Raw genomic sequence first — 12,231 nt, 5'->3', positions numbered from 1 at the left:
GATTCTGTGTCTGTGAAGTTAGAACCTGCAAGAGAATACCTGGTGAACTGGTCAAATCCGTTTCTTTGTTAAGCTAATGGCATTGGTCACTATCATCAGCATCATAAAGGGTTAGCTAAGCAAAGATGTGTTGCCATACTTTTAGGTGGTGGGATAGGCATTTTCTCGCCACTTCTCACCTGGCTGGATGCCACATCCATCCCAGCAAGGAGAATAATAGGCCTGGAAGCTGGAGACATAGAGGCTAGTCTTGATCTGTGCTGAACCCAGTCACTGCCGGATTTAAGTATAAGCTAAACAAGCTATAGCTTACGGCCCCACTCTCTTGTGGAGCCCCCAAAAAATTAAAGAAAAAAACACCTGGATGTACATTTCCAAAATATAAGATAAAAAACAAATAAAACCTGCATACAGCAACAGTGCTTTGTGTTGTGATGTAAGTAATGGGCCCTGCCTGCTCCCTAAAATATCACTGGTTTGCTCACTTCTAAAGGAACTTTTGTTATTGCCAAATGCCAATGTGTTTGCATTATTAAGTTTGTTATGAATAAAAAAATCATTTTAAGTTAGAACTTAATAATTATTTCACTATTAATATACTTCTTAATTGTATTTCACTATTAATATACTTCTTCTTAATTGTATTTCAGTTCAACAATTACTTTGATAAAATACATATTTTTTATGTGCAAATGGATTTAGATTCCTATTAGGTCCATAAATTACCATATAGCATATATTCAACACTAAAAACAGCACCAATTTGTTGTTGACAAAGGACAGCTGGACATATAAAGGGCCCCATTACCTCCAGTAGCTAACAGCCTCATCAAACATAAATCCGGCCCTGAACCCAGTGCTATGGCTTGAGGATCTCTCTGGGAATCGAATAGGGAGGCAGGATTTGTGGTGTGTTAATACTGTGAACCCATCCACCAGGTTGTATATATATGTAAATAAAACCATATACCGTATCTTAAGGACTCCTCAGTATCCATTGACCTTTACTCCAAGGAAACTAAACTCTGGATAGGCGCAGGCATCCCTGATTGGAGGCTGCGGTGTGCACAACATTAAGGAGATGCTGGTTGATATAAGTGGTGGATACATGCAAGCCCAGTCCATTTGCAAGACTAGCACACTCCTCTTTACCTGGAAGGAAACCTGTACCTACCACTGCTCTCTTCCCCATTTTACAGATTAGTGGTGCTGGGGGAGTGAATATCTTTATTTTAGTATTAGGAAAAGGGAACTTCAGGGCCATTGCAAACTTGAATGTTCCCTGTCCTTGGGTGAGCTTGTCTGAAGCTGCAGCTAGCCACAAGGCTTCTGTAATTTATGGTCTTTCACTATGGAAGCTTGTTGCAGCACCCTGAACCGTCTGAGATTCAGGGCCAGTGTGCAGACAATGCTCAGCAGAGGCGCCAACTCCTAAGGGCTGAGGTCCCTTCATTTCCCCAATAAAATATTTGAGGGGGTTGCCCTCCAAGTTGAGGGGCATTGCCATTCAAATGGTATGCATGCACCACATCTTGCAACCAATTATGTGGGGTGGGGCTTGCTTGGGTCCCTCAATATTTTATTCAAGTTGGCACCCCCGATGCCAGTTGGGTGACTGTTGCATTTTATTTTATTTTATTCTTAAATGCAAAGCTGCTGTGGTCAAGGCTGCAGTCTTGAGTGGAGGGCATGGGGAGAAGCTACTTAGCCCTTTCCCTCCCGCCCTTTGTTTGCGCAAAACTGATTGCAGCCTCCAGCTGCTTTCTGAGGAACGGAAGTAAGGCTATTGGATCAGTGTAACTCCCCCGCCCCACTAATGGTAAAGCATCTTTGGGGGGGTGATTGTGAGCAGGCAAAAGGCAGGAAGGGAAACTTTTAATCAGCCCTTTGCCCCCCCTTCCCTGTTTCCGCTACAGGGCTGCTTTGCATTTAAAAACAAAACAAAGCACAAAGCGCAAAGGGAAAGCACAGCACCACGGATCATCAGGTGTCGTTTCACCCTTAGAATAACTTAAACGTGATATTTACTGTTGCAGCTCTGCATTATTTTAAAAATCCTACCAATCTATATTACCCCGAGCACAGTGTATCAACATGGAGAGGGGCTGCACTGCTCTACTGCATTACTTGAGCTGCTGATAAAGCAAATTGCTATGGAGGCCCAGCTACTAAGACAAGATAGTGCTATGACAGAAATAATATAAGGAATAATAAGGACCCAGGTGTCCATAATTAAAGCTGTATTTCAAGCAAGGGGTTTTTGGTGACATCATTTATCAATGTCATTACAAGCCCTTGACGGAATTACAACTTTATATGCAGAATTCAGAGATACGTGATTTGTTAGAATGCATGAAGAATGTTTCTATTAAAAGCAGGCAGGCAATATGTTAACCTCTAGTGGTAGAAGTGCCAGCAATCTGTGATAGGAAGAAAACACTTTTTAAAAAAATTCCTCCCCATCCCCCTTAGATTATCCTTAACAGAGTGATCAAAATTGACGGGGTTCTCTTTGGGGGGAGGCAATGGGCACTCCTGAACAAAGTGGTATGGGGCTCTGGAGGGCTGCTGGGAGAGAAGAGAACTGCCTGAAATCTGGCAGAGTCATTACTCACAGAAAAGGGCTTCATCCAAATTTGGGTAATTTCATCAACCCCTAGCAGTAACCCTCTCCGCTCCCCCAGTCCCCATCCCACATTGTTCAGGAATGTTCCTACAGAGAGGCTTTTCAGGGGTGGGGAGGGTCTAAGGGAAGAGGGGCACAGGAAACTTACATTTTAATCAGCTTCCTTCCATGCACAGATCTAAGTATCCAAGCCTGTGCAGCTTGTGCAACATACAGGCAGGCTGCAGAGCACATATTACAGAGCTGCAGACACAGGAACACAGAAAAGCAGACACTCATGGGTTGTTCTTGCGGTTTTGTTTTATGCACAATGTACTTTAATTGTGATGTTTCTGAAACCCACACCCTGCAGTCATTTGGAGGAGGGGACAGGCTCTTGAGTGCTAATAATAAATAAAATAAATAAGCAGTGCTGGTTCTGAAATGCAGCATCAGCAATCCTGGCTTACAAAATCTGCTTCAGTCAGCCACACTAAAATGTTTGATTCTACCCGGGTCGCCTAACCATCAGATGAGCACTCCTGCTTCCATTGTTTTCCTCTATTAGTTCCCAATCCTTTTGTGCTTCCTATAATCGTAGCATCATAGGCTTGTAGAGTTGGAAGGGACCCCAAGGGTCATTTAGTCCTAACACCCTGCAACACAGGAATCACAACTAAAGCATCCATGGCAGATGGCCACGCAACATCTGCTTAAAATCCTCCAATGAAGACGAGTCCACAACCTCCTGAGGGAGTCTGTGCCACTGTCAAATAGCTCTTACTGTCAGAAAGTTCTTCCATTGTGGTGTAGTGGTTAAGAGCGGTAGACTTGTAATCTGGTGGACTGGGTTCGCTTCCCCGCTCCTCCACATGCAGCTGCTGGGTGACCTTGGGCCAGTCACACTTCTCTGAAGTCTCTCAGCCCCACTCACCTCAAAGAGTGTTTGTTGTGGGGCAGGAAGGGAAAGGAGAATGTTAGCCGCTTTGAGACTCCTTCAGGTAGTGATAAAGCGGGATATCCAATCCAAACTCTTCTTCTTCTGGTGTTTAGTTGGAGTCTCCTTTCTTGTAACTTGAAGTTATGGGCTTGGCTCCTTCCCTTCAGAGCAGGAGAAAACAAGCTTGCTCCATCTTCCATGTGACAACCCTTTAGATATTTAAAGATGGCTATCATTTCTCAGTCTGTTCATATTCAGGCTAAGCAAACTCAGCTCCCTCAGCCTTGTCTAATAAGGCTTTATTTACAGATCCTCGATCATCTTCGTTGCCCTCTGCATATATTCCAGTTCGCCAAAATCCCTTTTAAATTGTGGTGCCCATAACTGGACACAGGACTCCAGGTGTGGCTTGACCAAGGCAGAATAGAGCGGCACTATTACTTCCCTTGATCTGGACACTATACTTCTGTTGAAGCAGCCTAGAATAGCATGAGCTCTTTTTTTTGCTGCTGCATCACCCTGCTGACTCAGGTTAAGCTTCTGGTCTACTAAGACCCCTAGATCCTTTTCACATGTACTACAGGCAAACCCTGTGTCCCCCATCTTATATTTGTGCAGCACACAAAAGCACAGTACTATCTCTTAAGCAAATTTGTTTTCAGCTTTATTAAGAAGGAAAAATGGCAGCTAGAAAAAGACACAAGGGATGACAAAATCAGGGAGAATAAATAAATAAATACCCCTGAAACAATAAACAAAACAAACTTCACTTCAAATCCCAATAAAAAAATTCATTCATTAATTCACTGTTGCAAATTACTTTTGCTTAGAGCAGAAGTACTTGATCTTTCCTCTTAATTATGGCTTCTTCATCAGTTTGCAGCAAAAAGCTTATGCATTCAACAGATAAATATTTTATTTTATTTATTTTTTGTAACCACTTAAAACGGCATTTAACAAGAAAGCAATGTAAAAAAGATAAATATAGCCAAACCATAGTTTGTTTTCTTTTAAAACATTTTGCTTTTGGATATATGTAGATGAAGATAAGTAAGTGAAAATGGATTTTAAGCGGTACCCATGGTCCTTGCAAAGGTGTCCTGAAGGTAATCCAGATTGTCTCCCAACATGCACCATCATCCTGTGATGTTGCAGGTGCAGAACTCTGATGTGCATTCAGACTCTTATGCTAGCCTCTCATTTGTACACACAGGTCTGCTACTTCCACTGAAACCAGTGTGACTCCATTACATACATGTAGTCACAAACTGGAATCCATGGTACAATTGTGTTTTCCAAACTATGTCTGCCTTGGGGTTGAGTGAATCCGTTAATTTTGTTTTTTCTGAGTTTCTCAGTTTTCTAATCTTAATGTCAGTTCTGCACATTTCAGATAGATGGATGATAGATAGATAGATAGATAGATAGATAGATAGATAGATAGATGATAGATAGATATGTATGAGAGAGAAATCCTCTCAGAAATTTATCACAATTTTAGTGCAAATTTCTCCTAATATACATACTTTTGTATGGAATTTTGCCTGTCTAATTTTTGTATGCAGCAATTGCTACTTGCAAATGTTACAAGCAGCATTTTGAAAGGTTTTGCTACAGTGCTACAGTGTCTGAATCTATTTGTAGATACTGTATCTTCATTCAATGAATATGTGGAAAGAAGGACACTAGCTAGCGACAGGGTTATCAGTGCTACACTCAGCACCTGTTTTGGAAACCCCAGGTTATGTAAAGCCTGGTAAGCAGAATTTTGTGAACTATGCATTAGTCTCATGCATTATATCTACCTTCTCATTAAATTAACGAGAATAGAAATTTCATTCAAAAATGATAAAATTCTGTAAAATTCTCATGAAAAGGGTGCAGTGTTTGTGCACGTCTCTTCTTTCATTCTACATCTCACCACTTTACCAGAGTTCCCTGTGAAGAGCGGTTGATGGTTAAACCACTCTGGGAATTGTGTCTCTGTGAGGGGACTAGGGATCTCCTAACTCTGAATGAACTACAGCTCCCAGAATTCTTTAGAGGAAACCATGGCTGTATAAAGTGGTATCACAATGCCTTTAAATGTGTGGTGTGAGCGTGGCCTAAGTCTCAGTAAAACCATTGAAGTAAATGGGCTTAATCATGACCAACTTCATTGTTTTTGATGGGCCTGCTTAGAGGATGCCATCTGACTAAGTCATACTCAGTGTTTACTGCACAAATTGGCCTAATTGTGTGAAGCATCTCCTTGCCACTTTCAGGACCAGAAATGTGCACCCCCGGTTTGCAGACTTCCCTCTCAAATGGGCAACCCACAAAGTAATAGTAAGCAGACATTAAGTTTATAGAACCCAAATGTAATACATTGTTATACAGAAATATTGTCCAGCAATTTCTATGCTAGAGGGTTTAAAATGTTTGAACGGTTACTCAGTTATCATATGCAGACCTGCTTGTTTAAAAGTAGGTGCATGTGGATATGCAGAAGGCTTTCCCCCTAACATGCTAAGATTTCCATGGAGCTGCTGCCATTTTAATGTGGACACCTTGTGTGAAAACTGAGAGCTACAATCTCCACCTGAAATCTGTATCCACAATTTAATTAAATACAGTTGAATTGGTTCCTATTTCCATATTTTGAGTATATACTTAGTTGCTAATTCTTTTCCAATTACTTTACTTGTTTATTTGTAGACTGTAAGCTATTTTGGGCAGAGGCTGACATTTTCCCCCATTGTAAAGTACCAAGTATACTTCCAGGTGCAGTGTAATGAAAGTAATAAATAAGAAGCAAAAGCTAGCCAACCTTTTCAGAAAGGTTTATTTCATATTCAGCTTCCACACTTCTCCATACCCTTAGCAGCTAAGTCACAAATGCATATATATTGAAAGCCTTTCCTAAATGGAACACTGTTCGGTTATTCCCTAATAAGGCCAGGTACCAAGAAGGGAGTGCTCCCAAGGAAGCAGAAAACACACCAGAAACTCAGCTCTCACCACTTCTATTTGCCTCTTCTTAGCAACAGCACACGGCCATTTCTGTGTACTGACAGTTTACTTCTTAACGGTTATGCTGTGTGTGGACATTCTGACATCATGGCAATCAAAGGCTGATTGGAGGCTCCTTGCAATAAATCAAAGCTTTATCATGCCCAGACCTTGGAGATATTGCAGGAGAGCAGCCAATTGCTAAGAAGGAATCTCAAGCCCCTTTCACATATATCTGCTGCAGATGGCTCTCCCTAACCTAATTCCACACAGCTTGGATAGTTGGGCAACAGTTGGGTAGAAGAGGGCAATATGATTTACCTTGCTCAGGTGATGTTCCGTTCACACATGCTCCTGAGCAGTGTAGAATAAAAAGTTGGATGATACGCCAAGGGTAATCCAGTCCAACACTCTGCAATGCTGGAATCTTGCCCACAGCCATCTGTGGGTGGGCTCAAACCACCAACCTTCTGATTACCAGCCAGACCCACTGCGCCACAGGCTCCCATACTGTCAAGTGTGCTTGTGAATGGCACATCAGACTGTCAGGTAAGATCCTGTGTATTTTTTGACCTTTTTCATGATCCTCAGATTTTAATTGGATGTTTTATTCACGTCTTTACTATAAACCATAGTAAATGCATTGAGTGTATATGAGGTGAAGCAGACTATAGAAAATAATGACAGTGTTTAGATCTGCTGTCTGAAGATGGTGCTAGTGGGAATTCCTAGCACTGAGCAGGAAAGTACTGAGAGCCTCTTCAGAAAAGCTAACCATGAGCAACTGATAACTTACACATCACTGCAATGTGATTTGATAATCACCACGTAATTTACGTTATCTTGAAGGTGGTTTGGATACCTCACAATCCAGAATGCTGCAGAATGGTTTTTGTCCACTACAAGTATTACAATAGTTGTATTGGTTATTGGCTGGTTTCTGAGACAAGGTGCTGCAATTAGCCCTTAAAGCCCTACATGTCCTGGGATATCTGACGGATATATACCGCTCCAGGTTTTCATTTTTGTTAGGAGCCACTACCATGACAGGTGAGACTCTATTGGTGGAAGAGCCTTTTTTGTGATGGTTCCTCGACCCACCCTCATGTAAATGCACCAGATTTACTCAGCCTTTTCAGGAGGGCCATGAACATTTTCCCTTTTAAGGAGACATTTGGCCCATAAGTGATTGTGAGCCTCTCTTCTGATTCTGATCTCCTGTGATCACATTGTTCACATTCTTTAATATTTTAATGTTTAATGTTTAAATTTTATTTATCTGACAAGCAGCTTTGAGGAAATGGTAGGAAAGCAAGCTACAATGTATAAATAGATTAAAATAAATATTAATATATTTACATTACTTATCAAGAGCCTTTCCTATTCTGGAAATGCTTTATATCTAGCTGCTATATTCAGTAGACACCATTCCTGACTATTTTGGATGTGTTTCTATTCCCTGAGGAATTTCATCATGGTGGCTATTATGCTAGTTGAAGAAATGTTGGCATGGACATGTTAATCTTCATGCCCCAACTGGGCATGAATTCTTAAGTCCTTGGATTTTATAACATCCATTTAAAACTGGTGAACATTCCAAAATAGGCAGATCCCAACTTTATTTCAGTTTTGGGAGCATTATGCTTATAGAATATGCAATGTATGTTTTGCTTTGTAATAACCGCAAACAGCTTTTGTTATTAACATTTTGTCCAAGCTTTATTCCTTTTTGATGATCAATCAGAGTATGAAAGATTCTGGGTTTGTTCACAAATCATACCTGCTGGCATTACCTTCAGCTTCTCTCTTCTGAAAAATGCTCAGTAATTTGTCTTTGCTGCCCACTTCCCAGATGTTATTACACTGGAACCTATGTTCATTTTCCACATGACTACAGTAAGGAAAAGCTGTGAGAGGCCAATGGTTCCATTGGCATTCCTCCCCCCCCAAAAAAAATGTAATGTACAAATTAACTAACTTGCATTTTAACTTAATTTTGTTTTTGAACGCATAGAGGCAAAACTTTTGCCAAAGAAACAATTGAATGACCCTTGAGTATTCCAGTGACAGCATCCTTGATTGATGTACACATAAATTTCTGTTTTAGTGCCAGACTATTGGAGGCCGGAGATAAACATTTTTGCCCACATGTGCATTTTGCAGACAACATTCCAGAGTGTATTGAGGAAAGCCTATACATATGAAACAGGCTTTTAACTGTTTTGAAAGTCCGTCCATTCCTTGGATGATCAGACATTGACAGAACAAGAGCTACTTACCCCTGCTGGTTATCAGTGGGCAAATGGATAAATGATAATAAATGCACATACTAAATGGGTTTGATACAAATAAGAGAATGTGTGGCAGAATTATGTGGCAATCATTTTAACAAGGTGATTTGCAATATGTACCTGGGAGCCTCAGTTCATTCTATAATCAGTGTGAACTCGAGGCATTGTAGTTCCATCTCTCAGGCTGGAAATCAGTGTCGGTTTACCTAAAGTGTTAAATCAACTATTTTGGAAAGCGTGTGGTTCTCTAAGACGCCTTTCCCTTGGACCTGAAAGCATGTTGTGAGCTTATGGAATTAGGTCTTCTTTCACCCCTGCTCACCATGAAAGCTCCTTTCATGAAATTATTCTGGTGGACAATCTAACAAGACATTATGGTTTGTCTGCTTCACTTGGGAGACTTAAACGTTGGTTCAGGCATGTCACTTCGGGTTTCAGGAAGCGCAACATTCATATCAAGGTTCAAGGCTACTACTGGATATATTCAAGATTTAATTGCAAAAAAACCAACAAAAAAAACCCCGTCTCCTGTTTTGTTATTGATGTTGTGTAAGCTGCTCTGGGAAGCTTTCTGGCTGAAGAGCACTGATAAATGCATAAAACAAACCAACAAAATATTTAAGAACATTTGCTGAGGTGCATTTTTATATCTCACTATAACCAGGGATAGGGGCGCGGGTGGTGCTGTGGTGTAAACCACCGAGCCTAGTGCTTGCCGATTGGAAGGTCGGTGGTTCCAATCCCGGTGACGGGGTGAGCTCCTGTTGCTCGGTCCCTGCTCCTGCCAACCTAGCAGTTCAAAAGTACTTCAAAGTGCAAGTAGATAAATAGCTACTGCTCCGGTGGGAAGGTAAACGGCATTTCTGTGTGCTGCTCTGGTTTCGCCAGAAGCAGCTTAGTCATGCTGGCCACATGACCTGGAAAAACTGTCTGTGGACAAACGCCGGCTCCCTCGGCCTGTAAAGCGAGATGAATGCCGCAACCCCAGAGTCGTTCGTGACTGGACTTTACCTTTTTATAACCAGGGATATAGGCTGCTCTGAAGAATACATCTATATGTGGTCCAATAGGCAGGAACTGGGGGGGGGGGGGATTGGAGAGGAGGCTGTCCCTCTTTGCCTCTCCTAAATAGCCCTGAATTGTCTTGCCTTGGAAAGCCTCACTGAGCATTCTCATCCTGTACTTAAGGGATTGTTGCCAATAACACTTCAGCTATACCAATAGTTACACTGCCAATAGTTAACAGCATCACTTTCCTATTGTGATGATAACATCACACAAGAGTCTTCTTGCTGTGCTCCTGCTCTTCGGGGATGAGGGGAGGGGGAAAAATAATCCCCAGGACTCCCCAGTCAGTTATCTTTCGTCTAGACCCAGTGTTTACCACAGGGCAGCACTGATTTGAGACATCTGTTTTGTCTACATGGAAAAACATCTGTGAACTGGTGCTGGCATATACCTCAGTCCACTGCACCATTTCAAAAGGGGTACATTTCCCCTCATAACACACATCTATTTGGAAGACAGCTTCTAACTTGAAAAAGGTAGTGAACAGCTGAGAGGTTTCTTTCCGTACCTTATCCAGCTGGCAGGCTTTGCTTTCTCCTATCTTTCTGTAAAACTGCGCATTTTTCGTACATGTGAGAACTCACTACTATATGCACTGTGGAGGAATATAAGACGGAGGCAGTGTTGGTGGACAGTTTGTGTTTTGGGAACTGGGCATTTGGTCTGTTTTAGATGGAGTCAAGGCACTTGTGAAAGAAGATGTATATAGTCTGGGGTGCTCCTTGATTGAGCATTGTCCCTTTGTGGCTTTTGTGCCAGGAGGTCCTACTTTCTGCTCTGATTGATTTGCTAAATATGGTTGTTCCTGGATCGAGTTCTGCATACTCTAAAGGAACTTTCTGTTTAGATTACTGCAAGGTGGTCTACATGGGACTGTCACTGAACAGTCTTGGCCCTGCAGCTGGCCCAAAATACAGTCTCTAGAATACTGTCTGGAACTTCCGTGCAATCTCATGTAACACCAATTTTTACTGGTTGCCTATGTTACTATGTTGGCATTAACATATGAAGTCCTGAATTACTTGGAACTTAGGTGTTTGATAGAATACCTCTTCCCACACCATCCTGTCTGGGTGCTGAGGTTGGCAGGGGTGTGGGTGTGTGCTGACTATGGAAGCACAGAAGGCCATGTTGACAGGATTCCATTGCCTTGCTCAGAAACATTTCTTCTCTCAGGCCTTTGTATGATTTGTTTAGGTTGCTCTGGTCTTAGGGCTGTTTGTGCTATATAGCTTCTAGTCTAGCCCTTCACAATGCAGAAATCTTTTGCTCATTGTGGGGCTCAAACTCACAACTCTGAGATGCCTCATGCTCTACCGACAGGGTCATCCCCCTGTATTATAATTAAGGACAATATAGGGAATATAGGGAAATCAACATAGTTTAACTATGCATATCAGGTGACTATTAATTTACTTTTGATATACTATTACTTTGACTACTTATAGTCACATACATTATGTTTGTATCCATATATATGTTTTACCATATATAAGTAAACACAGTAAGGATCCGTTGTTGTAAAGGAAATGTGTTATAAGCAATGAAATCAAAAGCTTATAAAAACAGAAAGGGGACATCCTGCAATGAAGAAATAGTTTAAGGGATGACTATTCCGCTACTGACAATGGAACTTTTGCTTTCTGAACTAGTCATGACACATATTTGGCTTTGAAGGATGCAGTTCCTGCGTCCTCGGGGACACCATCTCAGATCTGTAGACTTGTCTTTCACAAATAATAGGCAAGGCTCTGAATAGAATTCTATTGTGCCCTTATATTCTCCCCAAGGCGTATTACAACAAATCACTAATTTCAATATTTAAAGCATAAGTATAAACCAACAAACAAAAGCCCAGCTTGCTTACCCAGTGTTTTATGTGATGTGGGCAAAATTCACAACTATATTTACTTCCACTTGGATGCAAATGTTAGTAAATAAACCTACCTTTCTAATATTGCATTAATGTTGCATTCTATCAAATCTGGCACATATGATTTGGAGGGACTGATTAAGGCTACAGGAGGCATCCGTGATGTTTCTGGACAGCCTTCCTTTAATATCAGTTTATATTTTAAATTATATTTAGGCTGCAATCCTATACTTACCAGTGAGTAGTCCCATTAAATTTCTCAGTAGACACACACAAGATTGTTCTGCTAAGGTCTAAACAAACACAGTAAAAAATCTATAGATTTGCTATGTATACCTCTAAGATAAGGACAGTTTAAAATGCTCCTGTTTATTGTGCAGCTTGAAAAGTGGACCACCAGTTAAGAGAGCTCAGTGAGCTGAAGGAGCTGACCTTGGCCACACACTTAAGGCAAAGTCCCCGA

The sequence above is a fragment of the Podarcis bocagei genome (assembly GCF_964188305.1).
Source record: "Podarcis bocagei genome assembly, chromosome: 8".
Lineage (NCBI taxonomy): Eukaryota > Metazoa > Chordata > Lepidosauria > Squamata > Lacertidae > Podarcis > Podarcis bocagei.
This window is presented reverse-complemented; position numbering follows the sequence as displayed.